Here is an 11,105-nt window from a genome sequence, read left to right as displayed (position 1 = left end):
TCTGCTGAAATTACAGAGCTGTTGAAAAATTGATTGATAACTTGAAATGTTTCTTCTGCGTTAACAAGATACTTTCTAAGAGTGTGCACTCTGAACTTAGAGATTGGGATTTAACATGATTAGACTGATAATGCTTAAACTTGTGTAGTTGTGTGTTTGTATGTGTATGGTGAATTATCTTAACAACAACCTGCATGATTATATAGTGTTAGAAAAGTGAATTCCTGCAAGATTATTTGATTGAACTTTCTGCAGCAGAGAAATACCATTCTGTGTTAAAATTTTAAATTTTTTTTTTTTTGCAGAAACTGAAAAATGGTTAGAACTTCTCTAAAGACACCAATTGGACCTTCTAAGAAGAAGTAAGTTGGAGCTTCCACCATTCCAAGAAGAAGATCCAGCAGAAATCTTCAAGTAGCTAGGAATAATCCAGTAGCAAAGAGGGCCAGAACTGATGGTGTCTCAAGCTCCTCATCCATTGAAATTTCTGACCCACCTCAGCCAAGATCACCTGCACCTTCACCTTCTCCACCACCTCAGACAACAGCAGTTGCACCTTCACCTTCTCCACCACCTCAGACCAGAGTAGCTACACCTTCAAGCTCCTCACCCTCTGCAACACATGACCCAAGGTTCAGGAGCATTGCTCATGAAAACTTCTTTAAAGCCAATATCCTGAGGAGGAAAATTGTCCCTGATAGAGAATTCAAAATTGTTGGGGACAATTATCCAGAATATAGAGAAAGGATTCAGAAGATGGGATGGGATCTCTTCTGTTCTGCAGCTGGCCTGGGTTGGAGGGAAATAACTCAGGAATTTTATGCAAATGCCATGAGGTTTAAGGGAACTAAATTCCCTAGGTACAGCACAATGGTCAAAGGGATGAGGATAGACTTCAGTCCAATATCAACAGGGCGCTAGAAATCAATGCTGAAAGACACCCTGCACAGCTGGATTTCACCTCATTCAAGAAGAGTCCTGATATTGATTATGTACAGATTTTGGAGAAAATTGGCAGGCCAGGTACAACTTGGAAGTTGAATCAGGCCAAGAAGCCAAAATGTATAATCACCAAGAACTTGCTGCCTTTTGCCAAGGTATGGAGCATGTTCATCCTGAATTCTTTCATGCCAGTAAAACACAGCTCAACCTTGCAATGAAGAGAGTTAAACTGCTGTTTGGAATAGTTACGGATATGTACATTGATGTGAGGGAGATAATAAGTGACTGCATCCTTAATATTTTGAAGACCAAGAGGGATTCTCTGGCCTTCCCTTCAATCATCACATTGCTCTATGAAGATGCAGGAGTAGAGTTTAGGGAATATCAAAAAAAGATCAGAGCTGCACCCCCCATCTCCACATCTATGGTAAAAGAAATTTATGCCACCACTTCCTGCACCTCTGCAGCCCCAATTCCTTCCCAATATAAAAAGGAGAAACCAATGTTGATGAGAGATGCATTGAAGCTGATGGCTGAGAAACAAAATCAACTTGCTGAAAGGCAAACTGAGCTGCACAGCAGTCTCAAAACTGGAACAATGCTGCTAGAATGTGTGATGCTCAATATTGGACAAAAGCTGGGAATAACTAAAGAGGAGATGTACCACACACCTGATTTGGCAAAAAATGCTCAGTGTTTACGATCCTGTGTTTAAAGATTTACCAGTTTATAAAACACACATTCCACAGCCAGTAGAGAAAGAAGTGGTAGAAGAAGAGGCGGTGGAGGAAGAAGAAGAAGATTCAGAAGATTCAGAAGAACACACCTCAGAGAAGGAAGATGCAACAAATGACTAGTTTAGGAATTTATTTTCTGTCATTAAGAATTTTGTAAATTTTTGTAGTTTCAAACTTTTTGGGTTGTAATTACAATTTGGTACAATTTGGTTTAATTTTCACATATCTGTTCTACATTTATGTTAGCTTTCCAATTAATTGCCTTTTACTTGCTAATTGATGGAATTTTGGTGTTTTGTGCAGAAAATGTCACAATCACACATCACTTACACATAATGGATGACGACACTTGCACAAGCTGCCATGAAAGGGGGGTTTAATTCTCTACCTCTTGTTCATGTGTTAGCTTCACATTACACTGAAATTATTTCTGCAAAACACCAAAATATTAGCATGGATATTAAACTGTTGGTTGTGAATCAAATGAAGCTAATTGATAATTCTGTGAATTTTGTTTGAATTTGTTCTTTTTAAATTGTTTTTTCCATTCTCAAAATGAAATCACACTTGTATTTTCAAAATGAGGCAATCTTACCACTAGGTGCATATAATTCTGAAAAGTGAATTGTGAGTTCATTGATTAGCATGTCACTTACAAATCACTAGTGAGACTTGAGCTGCATTCTTCTTTTTATGTGTGATTGATCATATTTTGCTGCATTCTCTAGAACTTGCTTTATTTCTTGGTTGAAAATGTAATTTACAGTTTTCACATATATGATGGAGGCCATGTTTGATTATACCTAGTCAGCCTAAATGCCTTCCTTTATGAATGTCTTAGTTCACCCCTTTGAGCTTAATATCTCTTTTTCTTGAAATTACCTCATTATAACCCCTGCTGAAAAACCAATTTACCATTCAAATGAAAAGAGGCACAGTGAGTTTAATCAAGAATGAGTTTTAAAACTAAGTTTGGGGTGGCATCCACATTTTAATTGCTTGAGGACAAGCAATGTTCTAAGTTTAGGGTGGGGAATAGCAAGCTATCTAAGTTTGAGTTCAAAAAGCCAAAAAGAAAGAACAAAAGTGCTGCAGAAACATGAAAAATTTATGCAGTAAAGCTGTGAAAAGAACAAAAATGTGAGTTAAAAAGAAAAGAATAGCGGCAAAGTGCTACAGAAAAAGAAAAAGAATACCAACAAAAAAAAGATAGTGGATGAAAGCAAGAAAAGAAGAAAAGAGATGAAAATTCTGCTGCACGAAAACTTTTGTTTGCTGCATAAGTGAGAGAATTAAGGAGAAATAATGCAAATCCAAGCTAGTTTTAAAACAAATCACTCAAAATGCCTCTGATCTTTTGAAATTAAATGTATTGATTTCCATTTTCTTCAATACCTACCTTAACCTTAGCCTTGTTATAACTTGAAAAAGTCCTCTGGATGTGTGATTACATGTATTAAGCAGAGGAGATTGAGAATATGGGCAACCATATGGTAGAGTGCAGTGAAATTTATGATTTAGAGTGAAAACAGTACCCAAACAATGTTGAGTGATGAGAGAAACACTTCCAAGTGAGCTGTGATCATGTTTATTAATTGTACTCACATGAACTTTGCTGATATATATGAACTTAGATAGCAAATTCTTGCCCATAATTGATTAATGTAGTATGGCTATCATGATGAGCATTGGGATGAGCAATTTGATTGAAAATTCTACAGAAATCACAGAAGTGGAATTTGAAATTTCTGAGAAAAGCAGCTTGTAAAATGATTTTTGAAAAATGGAGGAATTATCCTTGGTTTAGTTTGATTTGCTTGAGGACAAGCAAAAATTCAAGTTTGGGGTAGTGATGAATCCATATTTTTACTAGTATTTTACTATAGTTTTAATCCATTTCATAAGGAAAATGTGTTGGAAAAAGCAGAAAAATCATAAAAATAGAATGATTGGAGAATTTCTTTAAATACATAGTTAGTTTAGCATTTATGAATTTTCTGTGTAAAAATTAATAATTGAAGTGTGTTTTTGTAGAAAATGCTGAGTAAAGACCATGAGGTTGATAGATCAATGGAGAAATAGTAGAAAAGTAGCAAGTCTGGACTCAAAGAACATGGCTCATGGACTTTAAGCTAGGCGTGGTTACTCTTGCCAGCAAAAGTGAGTGATTCGTAGCTTAAAAGAGAAGTTGAGTGTGGGGGTGATGACTTTTATCATTGAAAGTGAACGTTTCAGAGAAGTTCAATCTCAGCTTAGTTGTGCGTTGTCACTCTCACCAACAAAAGTTAACGTTCCAGAGAAGCTTCAGACTCAGCAGGCCTGGCGTAACCACTTTTATCAGCAAAAGTGAGTGTTCCAGAGAAGGCACAATTTTAGTATACTCTGCGTGGTCACTCTTGCTGGCGAAAGTAAGCATTCCAGAGAAGGCAAAGTTTCAGAGTATTCTGCGTAACCACTTTTATTATTGAAAGTGGATGTTCCAGAGAGTCCTCAACTTGGCAAGTTGCGCGTGAACACTTTTACTCATAAAAGTGATTACGCACAACATCGCGACCTTCTGCGTGGCCACTCTTATCAGCAAGAGTGATAACGCCAAGAATCGGGATTTCTATAAATACATGTTTTGAGCTCAGATCTTGGGGTCTTTCATTCATTTTCCATTTTTTCTGTTAGATTGCCGTTGAGAGAGATTGAGAGAGAAGATTGGGGTCAAGTCTTGAAGCTTCCACAAAGAAGAATCGGATTAGAGCTTCCGGCCATGGCTTTTTGGAGTTTTTCTTCTTCTTCTTCTTCTTCTTCTTTCTCTTTCTCTTCTCGCATGTCTGCGTAGTTTTCTTGTAGTTAGGAGTTTATGGAACTCGAATTGATGTATTGATTTGATTCTTGCTTTTGAAATTCGAGTATTTGGATTAATTGAGTTGTTAATTCTGCACTTTACATAATCTTTGAATGGAAATTCATTTGATTAACCTTAGAGGAACATTTGCCAATGGGAATTGGACTTGATTCTCTGATCTGAATTAACAACCAAAATTAGGGGTTTCTTAGGGATAAGTACACTTAATTCTGCAATCCTAATGTTCTAATTCTTAATGCGACATGAAATTGAACTTCACCTAAGGGATTAGGGTGGTTTAGTTTCTTGTTAGGGTCAATGAGTTAAGGGATTAACCTTTGGCTATTAATATGTGAAACTGATTGTCAATTAACCAAGTTCTTGAATGTTCAGAGGCATAATTGAATTAATATTGACATTCTTGTGAAGTAAATTCCTAATTATTCTTCATTCCTATCTCATTTCATCACAAATCGTAAACTGTATTTTTCTACAAGTTCTTTACTTTTAATTGCTCTGGTTTGCTGCTATTACATGTTACAACTCTCCTTCCAAATTCATATGGCTCAAATGGTTATAATTCTGTGAAGTGGTACTTGAAACCTAAATTCCCTGTGGAGACGATATTCAGATCTTAAATTTACTCATTACTTGCTGCAATCCTAGTGCATTTGCTAGTGTTAGATTGCGAACAACAAGATGCCCCAACAGCCCATCCTCTATTGTGACATCTTTGATGTCTGGGGTATTGATTTTATGGATCCATTCCCTTCCTCTTTTGGTTTTCATTATATACTTCTTGCTGTTGATTATGTTTCCAAATGGGTGGAAGCTAAAGCCACCAGAACTAATGATGCTAGAGTTGTTGCAAAGTTTATTCGTAGCAACTTGTTTTGCAGATTTGGAATCCCTAGAGCCATCATTAGTGATCAAGGAAGTCATTTCTGTAATAGAACTATGGAAGTTTTGTTGAAGAAATATGGAGTTGTACACAAAGTTTCCACTGCCTATCACCCACAAACGAATGGACAAGTTGAGCTCTCTAATAGAGAAATCAAGAAAATACTTGAGAGTTGTGCAGCCCCATAGGAAAGACTGAAGCCGCAGGCTTGATGATGTCTTGTGGGCGCACAGAACTGCATCTAAGACACCCTTGGGAATGTCACCATATAGGGTGGTCTATGGAAAAGCTTGCCATTTGCCAGTTGAGGTGGAACACAAGGCATACCGGGCAATGAAGACTTGTAATAACCATTATGACTTAGCTAGAGAGCAGAGGAAGTTGCAGTTGCAAGAGTTGGAGGAGCTACGTCTTGAGGCCTATGAGAACTCCAGAATTTACAAAGAAAAGACCAAGAGGTACCATGACAAAATGATCTCAAGAAAAGAATTCTACATTGGTCAAAAGGTCCTTTTGTTCAATTCTCATTTGAAGCTCATGCCTGGAAAGCTCAAATCAAGGTGGCTTGGACCCTTCATTGTTACAAAGGTATTTTCCCATGGTGCAGTGGAAATTATAAGTGACTCCACTAGGAAAAGCTTTATGGTGAATGGACACCGGTTGAAGCCATTCTTGAAAAATTCAGCTACCTTGGAAGAAGTTGAGGAGATTGACTTGCAATCACTATGCACCAACCTTCATCCCAACCCTTGGCCTGCATAACTCACTTCATACGTCAAGCTAGTGACGTTAAAGAAGCGCTATGTGAGAGGTAACTCACAAGTTGATTAAGAATTTTTGTTGTTCTTTACATTCAATAAGCATTTTCGTAATTGAGTTGTGATATGTATGATGAATTTGACATGATTTTTCTGCATATTCTCAAATTTTTATAGTGGACAATTGTAAATCTTGAGCTTGATCCATGCATAAATCAAGAGAAGTTCAAGTGTACAGAGACATGGTCACCCCTGCCACACAACAATGACCCTTTTGCAGAAGAAGTTTCAATTTCAACCATCAGAGGTGATCACTTTCATTTCATAGTAGTCACTTTCAGCTAAGGTAAGTGATTCCACCATCTACAGTTCTCACTTTCCTTTCATAGTAATCACTTCCAAAGGCCTTTCGGCTGATGAGTCTCTGTAGTAGTTACTTTCATCTCATAGTAACCACGCGCACGAACACTAGGAATTATGGGGGTTCTCTGTAGTTGCCACTTTCATTCCACAGTGGACACTACAGAGACACCTCTTAGGCATAAATGTTGTGCGTAGCTACTCTCATTTCATAGTAGCTACGCGCAACTCAATCAAGAATTTTGCCCTCTCTGTAATAGTTACTTTCATTCCATAGTAACCATGCACAGCCTCAACTTGGAAAACACACGTGTCCACTATGGCTTCAAAGTAACTATGCCCAAAGCCTATATAAATAGAAAGTGGCCACTCTAGCCCTTACTCTCACTCACTCCCTCTGAGAACTCTCACTCTCGTCCCTAACTTTCCTGTGATTTCTCTCTTTCACTTTCACTATTTTGTGCTAAAACTCATTCAATTATGCATTTCTGCAACAATTTCGAACTCTTATCCAGATAATTTTTCAATTTTTCTCTCTCTGTGTTAGGGTTTATAACTGCAGAATTTAGGAATTTTGATTTAGGAAGTTATGCATTGAAATTTTGGTGTAAATCCTGCTATTTTAAGTGTGATTACACGTTTGAAGGGAATTGGGGGTGTTTAGTTAGGATAATTTGTGCATTCTGCATTGCTCGAACCCTAGAGTACTTACTATCAATTGGGGATTCTGATCTTAAGTTTCCTGCACCGTATTTATTGTATGAGTTCTGTTATTAGAAGTGCGATTTTGTGTTGGATAAAAGACATTTATGACACTGATGAACACGATGCTTCTAAACATAGGGAAGAAGTTGGGCATGACTACCACACAGCTTTATGATGCCCCCACCTTCAGTCCCCTTTACCTAAGAGCAGCAGTCCAGAGTGACCTACCACCTTTTAATCTCACTGCCCCTGCCAAAGCTAATGCAGATGGAACCAGCCGCAGTTCCTCGGATGAAGAACCACTAACAGCAATGGACGGTGCTGCTGATGATGATGATGACTCTTCCTTTTCCAGCTCCAATGAAGATGCCATTTAGCTTTAGTTCCCGTTTCATCACACCCATTTTTCACTTACTTTATTCCATTTCCCTGTAAATATTATTAGCTACCATTTCCATGTAATTATCCTATATTACCGCTTTCATCTTTACTGATTCACTTTCATATCACCGCTTTTATTTTGAACAATTTAGGACATCCTCACTTTTACATATATATCTTTCATATTCCGATTTAATATTTGCTCCCTATACTGAATTTTGTGTATATTTGTGCAGAAAATGCCCTCAGTCCCATCAAGAGGAGCATGAATTTGATCCCTAAGTTGTGAATCTACTTTCTATGAAAAAAGAGGTGATCTCTTTGCCTCTGTTTCATATTTTCTTAGTCTAAATTCCTTACACAAGTACTAAATGAAAATACAAAAATATTTTCCTTACTGCTCTCTTTTAATTTAGTCCAGTTTTGTAATTCCATAGTTGTATTCTGATTGCACTTCCCATTCAAATTATGATCATTCCCTATTTTTGACTAATTATTGTTCCTACCATACTGCACATATTTTCTTGTCTAGAAAGTGAACGTTCTAGACAAGCTCCAGACTTAACACAATGCGCGTTATCACTTTCGCTGGTGAAAGTGAGCATTCCAGAGGAACTCCAATCACAGCAGAATAGCGCGTTATCACTTTCGTTGGTGAAAGTGGATGTTCCAGAGAAGCCTCAGTCTTAGCGAGTAGCGTGTTATCACTCTCGCTAACAAGAGTGATTGTTCCAAAGAGGCATGTAGCAAGGCAAGTTGCGCATGGCCACTTTTACTCATGAAAGTGAACACGCACACAACTCGACTTCCAGCATTGCCACTTTTATGAATGAAAGTGATTATTCCAGTCTTTCAGAACACCAGATAAGCCGTTGCGTGGTTACTCTTGTGAAGAAAAGTGATAACGCACAGAAGGTGGGAAAACTTATAAATTACAGAAGCGCTCAGATTTTTGCATCTTTTGTTCATTTTTCATTTCCACTTAGTTTTCTGGTGTGGAGAGAGTCTGAGAGAGAGAGTGGGGATGAACATCGAGCTTCAACCTAGAGGAATCAGATTAAAGATGACTCTTCTGCTTTCATTCTTATCTTCTCTTTCTTTTTCCTTCTCTGCTGTAATGGTTGCATAAATTCTTCATAGTTAGGGATTGTGGATCCAAAACGAACGTGTTGAATCGATTCTGGATCTGACTTTTGAGTTTTGGAATGGATTGAGTGATTGATTCTGCACTTTACATAGTGATTGAATGGAAATTTGATTAACTAATTACAGAGAAAGTCTTATCAATGGAAATTGGATTTGTTTCTCATATCTAAATCAATTACCAGGATTATAGCTTTCTTAGGGATAAGAGAACTTGATCTTGCAATCTTCTGGTTTCTTACACTTAAAGCAACATTGAATTGAATCAGATCTAAGGAATTAGAGTGATTTGATAGAATGTTAGGTTCATTGAGTTAAGGAATTAACCTTTAAATAATACAACGTGAAAATGATTGTCATTCTTTCCAATTACTTGCAAGTTCAGAACTTTATTGATTCAACATTGAAGTTTTGGTGACTAGCTATGTTTTTCAGGTAACCAAGAGGACCAGCACCAGGGGCCCTGAAGGAAGGATGGATGACACTGCTATAGGACTTAGAAGTTTATTTTGAAAATTTAATGTATATTTGAGTCCTGTAGCAAGCTATGAAACGAACTTGTAATCATTTCCTATTAAGAACTACTTTATGAAATTGAGTTTTTGAACTACTGTTTGAATGAAAACCTCTATTTTGTTAACATTTTATGAAATTTATTTTATTTAGAAATTATAATTATAAGGTGTTACAGGACTCAGTGAAGGGATAGATGAAACTACTATAAGACTTAAAAAGCTATTTTGAAAACTTTGATATATTTAAAGTAGTTCTGTAGCAATGATTTGATTCAAACTTGTAATTCATCCTTATTTTGAAATATCTTTATAAAACTATGTATTGGGAACTATTTGAATAAAATTTTATTTATTTCCACTTATTGCGAAATCAATTTATTTCCACTTAAATTAAGGTGTTACAATATTTATTATTTAAAAATTAAAGCTAGACTAAATTATAATAGATAATGCCTGAGGGAAGTTTAAGTTAGGAAATGATGGGGCAAGGATTTCCTCCAAAAAAAAAAAAGGAAACTTAATTATGTTAGTCATAGATATTGAAATTAGAAGAATCAAAACCTAGAATATGTTTTTTGAGAAAGATCTTTCAAATTCTATATTTTGAATTCCTTAAGTACCTAGGTTAAGTTTTGCTACAAACTCTACCAATAATTCCTTATTACCAACCTCGTCGTCCAAGAAAAGTAGTTGAAACAGCATGTTTTATTAATTTTGACTAAGTCTTGTAAATGACGACAGAATATATTGTAACACATACCAAGAAGCATTTGCGTTCAAAGACATGATCGGATCTGACTTCTCTGTAGTAAATATTTACCGTTAATTTAAAGTTAATTATATTTATAAAACATTTGAATTCTAATTAACAAGTACTTACTTTCTCACTTTACATATTTTATCACATTAAAAAAGTTAAATTATTGAAACACTATCATTAAGTGTTATATGGTTTATTATGAATTAAAATAAGTTAGTAGTTATTAACAATTTTTGGGGATATTAGATGCACACGCGTTTTTTCTTTTCTTCCAATTTGAAATTAATAGTAATCTTAGTTTGTCTAACATAGGGAAGCCTTTGATTGAATTCAGAGTAAATATTTCATTTGACTTACCCACTTTGCATACCCACCACTCCTGTATGCTTGAAGAGTTAATGTGTAATCAAGTATATCTTCACCATTTAAGATTTTGCTTTGCTTTTCCTTGCTTTCCTAGCTATTTTTTCACGTTCAAAATAACCACCACAATTGATTTTTGAAAAGACAAGCTAACTCAAGAGATTATCTACCAATTGAAAATTTGGCCAACGTATTAATCATTTGAAACAATATAAAAATGATTTAATATCTCACAAGAAATAATGATTCTAGTCTCTGAATCAAGATCGGAGTAAGAAAATTCACAGTAGGTAATTATGGCATTCAATTATGTCACGAAAGCTTTAATTTTTGCAATAGGTATTATCAATCGATTCGTTGTTAGTAAATTAACATAAATCAGAACACACCATTAGATAAAATAATTTAACAAGTTAGCATTAATTGAAATGTGATTGTTATAATAAATTAATATAACGATGTATTATATACTTAAAATGTCCAACAGAATAGGTACAATATATATTGATATACACCCCAAACAATTTATTTATTATCATGTTAATTATTTAAATATGGTCAATTGCTTGAGGTGATCAAAACACAGGTTTCATTTATATACTCAACAAATTGACCATTATCCTTGTTAATAAATCAACATAAATGGAAACACACCCCGTAGAACAAATAATTTGATAAGACTAAAATGATATTCTATATTAAAT

The sequence above is a fragment of the Abrus precatorius genome, unplaced genomic scaffold (genome assembly GCF_003935025.1).
Source record: "Abrus precatorius isolate BTA unplaced genomic scaffold, Abrus_2018 Scaffold3, whole genome shotgun sequence".
In the NCBI taxonomy this organism is placed as follows: Eukaryota; Viridiplantae; Streptophyta; class Magnoliopsida; order Fabales; family Fabaceae; genus Abrus; species Abrus precatorius.
This window is presented reverse-complemented; position numbering follows the sequence as displayed.